The sequence below is a fragment of the Vicia villosa genome, linkage group LG2 (assembly GCF_029867415.1).
Source record: "Vicia villosa cultivar HV-30 ecotype Madison, WI linkage group LG2, Vvil1.0, whole genome shotgun sequence".
Taxonomy (NCBI): domain Eukaryota; kingdom Viridiplantae; phylum Streptophyta; class Magnoliopsida; order Fabales; family Fabaceae; genus Vicia; species Vicia villosa.
Genome location: NC_081181.1, coordinates 29,443,402 through 29,456,601, shown reverse-complemented (window position 1 = coordinate 29,456,601; position 13,200 = coordinate 29,443,402).

The window sequence follows — 13,200 nt, the reverse complement described above, 5'->3', positions numbered from 1 at the left end:
TAGAAGGAAAATTGCGAAATTGAAATAGTACTGAAAGCCTGAAATAATATAAAATTAAACACACTTAGACACATAGGTGAGATTATTCTATATTAAAAATCATCATTGAAGAACAAATCCTGTGGTAGTTGTGTTGGGTCTGGGATAAAGTATCGAGTTATGAAGTTAAACTTGTCATTAATCACGTTTATCTTCCCAATTATGACTTCAATAAAGTCTTCAGTTAATGGTAGTTAAGCAGGTTGTGGAATAGAGTAGTTGAAATCGTCTATCTCTATGACTGCTTCTTGATCATTTGCTTTTATATTCTTCTCATTTGAAGAGGGCTTTTTAGTCACATTTCCATTTATGATCTCAAATATCGTTGTTGCTAAAACTGATTTTCCTATTTTAATTACATCTTCTCTATACTTTTCTTCTCCAAAATTGAATCTGGTGTGTTCTAGAATCTTTGTAATCAGATTACTATATGACATACACACTCATTCTTTCTTGTTTCCCATCATGTACTCAATTACTTGATTTTTCCAAATCACTTTAATTTTTTCTCTATTGACCATGCAACTTTAACATAAAATTGGTTTATGAAACATAAATTTCTTTTTACTTGGAAAAAGTATGTGATTGGCCACATAGTGAATCATATGATTATTAGGGTGGATATACCCAACAGTGAATGTATATGATATGGATGGTAATGGATTCTTCATTAGAGAGGATGCAACAGATTTAAGATTGAAGTTGTAACCTTTGTCTCCAGATTCGAGTATGATATATTCTCGAGGAAGATTTAAAGTATCTCCAAACTTTATCACTAACAGAGATATTCTATGCCTTTTTAATTCAGATTGAAGTATTCCATCAAAGAGGTAAAGATTTAAGATGAACATCTTGACTAATGATGTATACACCTTTCTTGAGGGGCTATAAAGGAAGGTGGGGGAGATTTAGTTCCTTAAGGGTTTTCCATAATTTGCATTCTTTGAAGGCTTCTAAATCTATAGTGTGAATTCTTATAAGGGTTCCATCAGCGAACTCTTAAATGAATCTCACTTATTGTTCTTGAGTGGTGAAAAAATAAGTGGGGGGGGGAGGCTGGAGGAAAAGTTTATCCTTCTAGGAGCCATGATGATTTTGAGAGAATAATCTCAGACTTACACAAGTTGAAAGAAAAATATGCAATGTAAAAGAATGAGAGATGAATACCTAATTATAGTGTTTATCTTGAAGATTTGATCGTATATTTTTTGGAAGGAAAACAATGGAGTTTGTGCTAATTAAAAATAAAATACAAATCATTCCAAATTAGGTGTGTCAAAAAAATCAATTTGTTAATGGCTCAAATCGATTGGATAATCAAATCTTTTAGGAAATTAAACGTTATCATCGATTTTGACACTATGTTTAGCTTGGATTTAATTTGAAAATGTGCGTGCTAAGCTCTTCCAATTGTTTTTCATAAGGTTCCAATCAACCGGGTTTACGTTAGTCAAACTCCTTGGTGCATTTTGAGCCTTGTGCTAGATTTTATTACCTTCTTGCACCCATGTGTCGCACGCTCGCGAAAATAGGAACAGAGTCGCCACCAATATATTTATCCCATAAGGGAAAGGAATATCAGAAAACCTAGAATAAGGATAAGAGAAGGTCTTGCGACCAGAGATAAGGTACGGGAGTCGGTTACGCGGGGGGAAGGTACTAGCACCCCTCACGCCCATCGTACTCGATGGTATCCACCTATGTTTGTTCTATTCTAAGGGTGTATAAATCTAAAGCTTAATTACTAAGAGAATGCATGCAAATGAATAAAAAAGAAACACGGGGAAAATAAGGTTTTTAAATAGTTGTGCTCGCTTAGGCCCCGCGACCTAATGCCTACGTATCCTTTTCAGGAATCAGAGCGCCGTAGTTCGGCTCCATATTTTTGTTTGTTTTTGTGTTTTTTAGTTGAACAGTTACATTCACACTCCGCTGCTCGACCTCTGGAGTCTTAAGCTGGGAATGGAGCGGAAATAACGTGTCCGATTAGGAGAAAGAATGCCCTGAAGGCAAGAGAAAGAATGCCTCAGAGGCAAGAGAGAGAAGAGAGAAAATTGGTTTGTGTCTTTTATTTGTGATTCCATGATGGACGAAAACCTACTACAAGGCATCGCATCACTTCCTCACTTTGATTAGCTCTGAGCCTTTATTAGATATTTTGAAATGTTTTTGGTTAGGTGTCTTTTAAGGGAAATTAATTTGTGACTTAGATCATACCAAAAAGAGTTTTGTTTTGCATATTTAGAGAAAGCACATCGAGGCCTACGCCACGATCGTTTCTCTAAATAACGGTTAAGAAATACATCGAGGTTTCACACCTCAATCATTTCTTCTCCGCTAAGTAAAGGAGATACAAAAGAGAGTCCTTTTGTGAATATTTAGAGAATGCACATCGAGGCCTACACCACGATCGTTTCTCTAAACAACGGTTAAGAAATACATCGAGGCTTCACACCTCAATCATTTTTTCTCCGCTAAGTAGGAAAGAACATACATCAAGGCCTACGCCTCAATCATTTCTTTCTTACTATGAAATATAGTAACGGTATGATCTTCATCGATATTTATTAAGTATTTTAAAAGTTGAAAAGAAAAGAAGGAAGACTAGCCTAAAATGATCAACTAGCCTAATGTTACGATGGGAATTCTAGATCCTAATGGCATGAAGATATAAGCATAAGCGGAGATCGAAATTACAAGTAAAATACAAGTAAATAACGATACAAAAATTAGTGTAAAATGGCTAACATAAACACCTGAAAATATGGTACAAAACATGATTCAAAATATTGCACAAAATGAATTAAAAGATACTATTTTTTATTGATTTTTTTACATGACAAAACAAGAATTCTAATCAAACAAAGAGAATTAAAATAAAAGCCTAAACTAATATTTTTTATGTACATTAATTTTTATATGCCAAAATCATGTATTAAAGTCTAAAAGGTAGTAGGAAAATTAGCATTTAAATACTAAAAAGAAGTGGCAAAAATCTAATTACCTAAATCTAAAATTAAAACTAATGGAAACAGGGGGTGCAAGCTGAATAAAGTGGTGTGATCAGTAAAACGCAGGGCCCAAAGTTGTTGGTGACCCAGCGGGGTTGTTGTTACAGATTTTTTATATAGTCAAAAATGGTATGGGCCCGAGGGGGTACACTAGTAATTCGGCCCAGAGGTCAGATTTTTATATCAAAACAAGAAAAAAGATGGATGGGCCATCACGGGGGTGTGAACAGCAACTCGGTGGCCCAATGTTTATCAACATCCAAATTGAAAATGATGGATTTTATTATTGATTCAATTATTACTATTGTTACTGAGTCAATTATGCCAGAATCAAATTCTTCCAATGCAATTAGCTATAATTAATATCCAATAATCAAATTAAAACCTTATGCTATTAATCTGATTAATACCAAATACATGATTAATGTGAAAATAATGAATTGATATCAAATGAAGCTTATGACTAGATAAGAAGAAAATTGAAAGGGGATTTAGGTTAAAGATATGACCTTCGAACTCCTTTGCGAAATTGGTACTCCCTCCTTCTCCGATCGCGACGGCGCGGTGGTGACGGCCTCGGTCTTCTCCGATCAACTCCCTCTATCGCCGTGAATCAATGAGACAAAACAAGAATCGTCTCGCCTCAAGAACTCAGCGTCAATCGCATTTCCCTAGTTTCCTTCAAACGCGAACCGAAGTGAGGAAATCCAAACAATGAACTTCCGATCCTTCAGGTACGAACGCCTTGCACATTACACTTACTTTCTCCTTCTCTTCTGTGTATTGTGTGGTCTTTGCGTGATGGTGGTGATTGACGAGTATCGTGTCAACCCTGTAGATTTCTCTCTGTGGTTGTGGTTGCCGCGATTCTTGAAGGTGAGTTGAAGATGTGTCGAGGAAGAAATTGGAGATTTTGAAGATTTAGAGAGGGTGTGAAGGTTGGAGATGAAGGCGTTCTGTTACCGGTTTGTTACAGCCCTTTCTTGTTTTCATATTTTTGTTGTTGAATTTTGTTCTGAATCCTCTTCTCCCTGATTCTCTTCTTTTGTAGATGATGATGGTGAGATTGAGGTGAGGTTGATGAAGGATCGTGGTTATGGCTGAACAGAGTGATTGTGGAAGAGGTTTGAAGATGATGATTATGGAGGGATGAATGAAGCTGAAGGAATCATGATCGAGAGTGATGAAGGTGTGAATTTGTTGAGAGGAAAAGTGGTTAGCAGAGAAGTGAAGGATGGGATGAATCGAGTGAAGAGAATTATGGAGCGTGAAGAGTGAAGCAGGGTGAAGGAAATTCTGATTTATAGTGATTGAAGGTTAGTTAAGCTCCTTGATTTTCTGTTATTTTCTGTTTCAATTGGTTAGAGGTTAGAAGTTAGGTAGTTATGATTGTAACTGATTTTCAGAATTAGTTACGGATTCGGTTAGAAACGGTTGACAGTTAGTTTTGACGGTTGGTAAAAAATGGTTAGAATAAAATTCTGTTAGTGATTATTTTGAAGTATTGTTATAAGTTAGTTAAAGGTTAGTAGAAGGTGGTTAAGGTTAAGTGTGTATGGATGCATTTGACAGTTATTTATGGTGAAAGTGTTTTGCAGGATGTGTGGAACCTATGAACAAGCAAGGGTTCTGTTTTGGTTTTTTCTCTTGGCAGGTCTTCTTTTAGTGAAAGGTTATGGCAGCATGGCTTGAAGTCAAGTACAGTAGGCAAGGCTCAAATGAGGAACCAACTTTTAAAGCAAGATGAAGACGTGTGGGTGCTGAAAAATTAGAGGAAAACATGTCTGCTGGCAGTGTGTTCAATTGTTGTACTTTTCAATGTAATTCCAGTTCTGATTTTTTTGTAATGATTTCTTGTATGGACCTTGGATATGATTGGGCCTTGTATGGAATATAATTGTAGTGATAACAAACGGCCTTCGAGCTTGAACTTGTAAATGACATGGACTTTCCAGCTTAAATCAAATCTTGAGCTAATCAAAATGTTGAAGAACTATAATTACCTTTAATTATTTCATTGACCCCTAATATGGATAAGTAACCCTTTTCTCTTTATTGGAAATGCTCAGTAATGATGAAGCTCTTGCGGTGATGATAAAAAGAGGATGACTTTTACCCAAATCAATCTCATCTGAGGTATTCCTACCAAACTCGAGCAAAAAGGGGTGAAAACCCTAATTCAGACTCCTTGATCCCATAACAGATTAATGATTAATGAATGCATGCCTTTATTTATGACCTAAAAAATGCGAATGATTATGAGGTAATAAGCCAGTCAGTAGAATAATTGGATGGGCAAATTTTGGGGTGCAACAGCTGCCCCTATTTAATCGTCTTAGACCTGAAGGTGAGATTGGTGCTAGCCTTTCGAGCATTCGAGGTAGAAGAAGATTAAATATCAAGTAAACCTGAAAATTTGCCTGATGAGAGATAGGATCCACTGGGGAAAAGACGGTGTCAACTCTACTGAGGAAAAGTGTATCAATTCTGGATTGAACAAAGTAACTCTGGGTTAGAAATGAAATAGAACTCAACTCTGGGTTGAAGAAGGATAGTGGGTCGACTCTGGGTCGAAGAATAGAAGGAAGTCAACTCTGGATTGGATATGAGGTAAATGTCAACTCTGGATTGAGAACGGAAAGAGAAATCAGTATTAATGGGACAAGATATAGGCATCAACTCTGGGTTGAGAAAAAAAGTAAGAATATCAACTCTAGGTTGAAAACAAGAGATAAACATCAACTCTGGGTTGAAAGAATGAAGGATGAACAATTAGAAGTAACTGTCAACTCTGGGTTGAGTGGGAAGGAGAAATCAATTCTGGATTGAACTAGGGATAACCATCAAATCTGGGTTGAGAGGGAAAGAGATCAATTCTGGATTGAAGAAGAAAGCGAGGAAATCAACTCTGGGTTGAAAAAGAAAGCAAGGAAATCAACTCTGGGTTGAATGAGGAATTGGATAATAACTATGGGTTGAAAGGGGAAAAATGATCAATTAGAAATAACCGTCAACTCTGGGTGAGTGGGAAAAGACAAGAGACAACCGTCAACTCTGGGTTGAGTGGGAAAAGGAAAGAATCAACTCTGGGTTGAATAAAAGATGACCGTCAACTCTGGGTTGAGTGGGAAAAGACAAGGAATCAACTCTGGGTTGAATAAAAGATAAGCGTCAACTCTGGGTTGAGTGGGAAAGAAAGAAGGTAACTGTCAACTCTGGGTTGAGTGAGAAAGGAGGAGCCAATTCTGGATTGAATAAAAGATGACCGTCAACTCTGGGTTGAGTGGGGAAAAGGATAAAGAATAACCATCAACTCTGGGTTGAGTGGGAAAAGACAAGGGATCAACTCTGGGTTGAATAAAAGATAAGCGTCAACCCTGGGTTGAGCGGGAAAAGAAAAGAGATAACCGTCAACTCTGGGTTGAGTGGGAAGAGATAATTAACTCGGGGTTAAAATATGGAGGGAAAATCAACTCTGGGTTGAAGAAAGATGAACATGACTGACTTTAGGAGATGACACCACAATGGTAACTCTGAGTGATCCAGTGGACTATCAATTGATTGCTTGTAGGGACCTCATCTGATGAGTAACTTGGCTTATGTTTCGCATGCAAATGTTTGATTTATTTTATGCATTTCTGGAGATGCGATGCAATGGATTCTATATGCAGTGTACTGATGGGTTGTTCAGGGTTCCTGCTTTGCGTGGAATAGATTAGGCGGGGTTCTGAAACTCTGTTCGAGATTCAAGGTGGGGTGGATGCCCCTGTTTTATTGATGATTGGATCATGCGAGTGAAATGATAATGAAAATGCAATGATATGCATGATGATGGTATGATTATGAATGGAATGATTGTTTCCTAGATACCAGGAGTGGATGGAGAATGCCTTGCGGAAAGGTCATTGCTTGAAGGATAGAACTTGTGAAGGTGAGGTGTTTGACTTGCCTCCTCGACACTTGCCTCGATATCTGACATTTGATTGAAGATGAAGAAATGACTTGCTACTAGCTTGCCCCAGCTTGTAGGATCTTCTTGAGATATGACTTTGATATGTTTGAATCATGGAGATTAGCAATGGTCTGCCCCAGTGTTGATCATGGAATGATTGCCTCAGATTGAAGGGAATTGTTCCACCAAATGGATTCTTCAGATATTTGCTTTGCGGATAACCAAACTTTGCCCTTGTAAGATTACTCGATGGAACTTCAATGTTGAACTTTCCTTGGTATCCAGTACTTACTTTCAAGTTAGAGACAATTCTGTTTTGAAAAAGGATAATGAGAAATGCAATGCACATGTTAATCTCAAAGAAGAGTTTTATTTGTCACAAGGTTGTACTGATACTAACACAAATGACACAGCAACATTAGGAGTCAGTTTGACATGATTTTACAGTTTGCATGCTTTTGGAGCGAACCCTGCTTCAATTAGGACTTTTGAGGGTTGTAACGTGGCCGGGTTCACGGTTTAAGAAACAAAGGATAAAGGCTCAAATTCTACTTAACCCACCCCTCTTCGTGATGTTCTCCAGTCCTACGTTCAGTTAGCTTGACACGAGTGTTCACCTTTCAGGAAGGGTTGTAATGAATGAGGATCCTTTATGGCTTTGATGGAGGTGGCAGCCACCCTTTGATGCTTTTGTTGATGGTTACAACAACTTGTCCCTTGGAGGATTTCTTTCTTGTGCTTTGCCTTTTTCTTTCCCTAACTTTTGCCTGGACAGAAAGTTTCTTTTGAATTTGGTTTTCGTTGTCCAGCGGGATATGCCCTAATTTTTGCCTAAGTCATTCGCTTCAAAGCTTTTCTTTTCTTTTTGACTTAGCGGGCTATTGTTTCTTTCTTTTTTTTTTTCACGATTCATAACTTTCTTTTCATTCTTTTTTTTGTCTCATTCGGGAACAAGTTGCATGACTTTTGTGATTGACTTGATAAAAAGGTTGTGACTGCCTTATTCTCAATAAATGAGAGACATCCATTGTGGATTGTGCTCTTCTTCTGTGAGATATGAGATATGGTTGATCCTCCGGTGGAATACCTGAAAGTTGAACGCTCGGTCGCACTAACTGAAGACTACCCTGCCCCTGGTTAAGATTGAGGGTTTTATATTTTTTGAAAAGAAACTACTACTCCATAGGCTCAAAGGGGTTTACGAAGGTTTCACTCCCTTATAACTCCGGTGTTTAGGAATTGAAACAATGCCTGTACATCCTCAGCAGGATCTTGTTCCAAAAGCATACAATTAGTGGTTCATGTATTTTTATTTTCATCATTCTCCTTTTTTAGTTGCTTAAGACAAATGAGTGAAGTATCAATGAACATAATGACAAGAATGAAATGATTTGAGAAAAACATGTATATTGCATTATTTTTATTTATTCAAACAGAATGAGTTTCTTACAATGAATAGTACTTGATAACAACAAAAGTAATACATATGAAAGTACATGAGAAATCTATACAATGACAAGCTTGGTCTTATTCTAATGCAAATGAGATGTTCTCTGACAAACATAAAGTCTTTAGGCTCCTTTGGTGGAAGGTGCCCCCTTTAGGGGGCATGGAGTTTTCTGATGGTAGCTTGATCTTATTTGTAATTCCCCATGATTCTTCTTCTGTGAGCTTTTGTCAGATATCGGTATGGAGGAATCGTCTTGACTGATCTGATGGAGAGGAAGAGTGGTAAGAGTCTTGGTAACCATGGATGCAAATGCATGAATGCAAAAATGTTAATGAAGATGCAAATGTATCATAAATCAGGATCAAGGATCAAGGCCTCTTGGACAATAGCTTCTTATGGTCAATAAAATATGGTCGAATCCTCCAGATTCAGAGGTTCGACGTTGATTACGATAGATAACTGATGTAGAGCTTCTGTATAAGTCGAATGAGGTCGAATCCTCCAGATTCAGAGGTTCGACGTTGATTCTGATAGATAACTGAGGTAGAACTTCTGCATAAGTCAAATGTCCCAGGATCAAAGGTTCGACGCCTTTTTTAAATACCAGGAGAACCAATAGTCACCAACAGAACATGTACCTGTAACTGTAAAGAATATGATTCCCTCCCCACTCACGGGTGTAGTCTAGGTCAGGGTAGGTCAATATGGCAACCAGCGTTATCAGTTCTCCTGAGATACCACCATTGTTGCATCTACATGCCAACGATGATACCCCATTTGAACCTCGACTGGGCGTGGGTCTCATGATCGCACTAGACAAGACCTGACATCTCATCGGCGTCATGACTATCCACTCTATCCTAGGTATCCTATGTGTCACTCTGGCCTGGGTATTGGGCCTTTTACCTCAAATCAGTAACATCCCATCCCAACAGAACAGCATAATAATAATCATAGTATATGAAAATAAAATGCGATACATAAAGAAATAAAGCAATAAAGCAATAAAGCAATAAAGCAATAAATAAACACCCAAAGAAAAGAAAACAAACAAAAGCTAGGATCGACTAAGCTAGATCCCCAGCAGAGTCGCCAGCTGTCGCACGCTCGCGAAAATGAACAGAGTCGCCACCAATATATTTATCCCATAAGGGAAAGGAATATCAGAAAACCTAGAATAAGGATAAGAGAAGGTCTTGCGACCAGAGATAAGGTACGGGAGTCGGTTACGCGGGGGGAAGGTACTAGCACCCCTCACGCCCATCGTACTCGATGGTATCCACCTATGTTTGTTCTATTCTAAGGGTGTATAAATCTAAAGCTTAATTACTAAGAGAATGCATGCAAATGAATAAAAAAGAAACACGGGGAAAATAAGGTTTTTAAATAGTTGTGCTCGCTTAGGCCCCGCGACCTAATGCCTACGTATCCTTTTCAGGAATCAGAGCGCCGTAGTTCGGCTCCATATTTTTGTTTGTTTTTGTGTTTTTTAGTTGAACAGTTACATTCACACTCCGCTGCTCGACCTCTGGAGTCTTAAGCTGGGAATGGAGCGGAAATAACGTGTCCGATTAGGAGAAAGAATGCCCTGAAGGCAAGAGAAAGAATGCCTCAGAGGCAAGAGAGAGAAGAGAGAAAATTGGTTTGTGTCTTTTATTTGTGATTCCATGATGGACGAAAACCTACTACAAGGCATCGCATCACTTCCTCACTTTGATTAGCTCTGAGCCTTTATTAGATATTTTGAAATGTTTTTGGTTAGGTGTCTTTTAAGGGAAATTAATTTGTGACTTAGATCATACCAAAAAGAGTTTTGTTTTGCATATTTAGAGAAAGCACATCGAGGCCTACGCCACGATCGTTTCTCTAAATAACGGTTAAGAAATACATCGAGGTTTCACACCTCAATCATTTCTTCTCCGCTAAGTAAAGGAGATACAAAAGAGAGTCCTTTTGTGAATATTTAGAGAATGCACATCGAGGCCTACACCACGATCGTTTCTCTAAACAACGGTTAAGAAATACATCGAGGCTTCACACCTCAATCATTTTTTCTCCGCTAAGTAGGAAAGAACATACATCAAGGCCTACGCCTCAATCATTTCTTTCTTACTATGAAATATAGTAACGGTATGATCTTCATCGATATTTATTAAGTATTTTAAAAGTTGAAAAGAAAAGAAGGAAGACTAGCCTAAAATGATCAACTAGCCTAATGTTACGATGGGAATTCTAGATCCTAATGGCATGAAGATATAAGCATAAGCGGAGATCGAAATTACAAGTAAAATACAAGTAAATAACGATACAAAAATTAGTGTAAAATGGCTAACATAAACACCTGAAAATATGGTACAAAACATGATTCAAAATATTGCACAAAATGAATTAAAAGATACTATTTTTTATTGATTTTTTTACATGACAAAACAAGAATTCTAATCAAACAAAGAGAATTAAAATAAAAGCCTAAACTAATATTTTTTATGTACATTAATTTTTATATGCCAAAATCATGTATTAAAGTCTAAAAGGTAGTAGGAAAATTAGCATTTAAATACTAAAAAGAAGTGGCAAAAATCTAATTACCTAAATCTAAAATTAAAACTAATGGAAACAGGGGGTGCAAGCTGAATAAAGTGGTGTGATCAGTAAAACGCAGGGCCCAAAGTTGTTGGTGACCCAGCGGGGTTGTTGTTACAGATTTTTTATATAGTCAAAAATGGTATGGGCCCGAGGGGGTACACTAGTAATTCGGCCCAGAGGTCAGATTTTTATATCAAAACAAGAAAAAAGATGGATGGGCCATCACGGGGGTGTGAACAGCAACTCGGTGGCCCAATGTTTATCAACATCCAAATTGAAAATGATGGATTTTATTATTGATTCAATTATTACTATTGTTACTGAGTCAATTATGCCAGAATCAAATTCTTCCAATGCAATTAGCTATAATTAATATCCAATAATCAAATTAAAACCTTATGCTATTAATCTGATTAATACCAAATACATGATTAATGTGAAAATAATGAATTGATATCAAATGAAGCTTATGACTAGATAAGAAGAAAATTGAAAGGGGATTTAGGTTAAAGATATGACCTTCGAACTCCTTTGCGAAATTGGTACTCCCTCCTTCTCCGATCGCGACGGCGCGGTGGTGACGGCCTCGGTCTTCTCCGATCAACTCCCTCTATCGCCGTGAATCAATGAGACAAAACAAGAATCGTCTCGCCTCAAGAACTCAGCGTCAATCGCATTTCCCTAGTTTCCTTCAAACGCGAACCGAAGTGAGGAAATCCAAACAATGAACTTCCGATCCTTCAGGTACGAACGCCTTGCACATTACACTTACTTTCTCCTTCTCTTCTGTGTATTGTGTGGTCTTTGCGTGATGGTGGTGATTGACGAGTATCGTGTCAACCCTGTAGATTTCTCTCTGTGGTTGTGGTTGCCGCGATTCTTGAAGGTGAGTTGAAGATGTGTCGAGGAAGAAATTGGAGATTTTGAAGATTTAGAGAGGGTGTGAAGGTTGGAGATGAAGGCGTTCTGTTACCGGTTTGTTACAGCCCTTTCTTGTTTTCATATTTTTGTTGTTGAATTTTGTTCTGAATCCTCTTCTCCCTGATTCTCTTCTTTTGTAGATGATGATGGTGAGATTGAGGTGAGGTTGATGAAGGATCGTGGTTATGGCTGAACAGAGTGATTGTGGAAGAGGTTTGAAGATGATGATTATGGAGGGATGAATGAAGCTGAAGGAATCATGATCGAGAGTGATGAAGGTGTGAATTTGTTGAGAGGAAAAGTGGTTAGCAGAGAAGTGAAGGACGGGATGAATCGAGTGAAGAGAATTATGGAGCGTGAAGAGTGAAGCAGGGTGAAGGAAATTCTGATTTATAGTGATTGAAGGTTAGTTAAGCTCCTTGATTTTCTGTTATTTTCTGTTTCAATTGGTTAGAGGTTAGAAGTTAGGTAGTTATGATTGTAACTGATTTTCAGAATTAGTTACGGATTCGGTTAGAAACGGTTGACAGTTAGTTTTGACGGTTGGTAAAAAATGGTTAGAATAAAATTCTGTTAGTGATTATTTTGAAGTATTGTTATAAGTTAGTTAAAGGTTAGTAGAAGGTGGTTAAGGTTAAGTGTGTATGGATGCATTTGACAGTTATTTATGGTGAAAGTGTTTTGCAGGATGTGTGGAACCTATGAACAAGCAAGGGTTCTGTTTTGGTTTTTTCTCTTGGCAGGTCTTCTTTTAGTGAAAGGTTATGGCAGCATGGCTTGAAGTCAAGTACAGTAGGCAAGGCTCAAATGAGGAACCAACTTTTAAAGCAAGATGAAGACGTGTGGGTGCTGAAAAATTAGAGGAAAACATGTCTGCTGGCAGTGTGTTCAATTGTTGTACTTTTCAATGTAATTCCAGTTCTGATTTTTTTGTAATGATTTCTTGTATGGACCTTGGATATGATTGGGCCTTGTATGGAATATAATTGTAGTGATAACAAACGGCCTTCGAGCTTGAACTTGTAAATGACATGGACTTTCCAGCTTAAATCAAATCTTGAGCTAATCAAAATGTTGAAGAACTATAATTACCTTTAATTATTTCATTGACCCCTAATATGGATAAGTAACCCTTTTCTCTTTATTGGAAATGCTCAGTAATGATGAAGCTCTTGCGGTGATGATAAAAAGAGGATGACTTTTACCCAAATCAATCTCATCTGAGGTATTCCTACCAAACT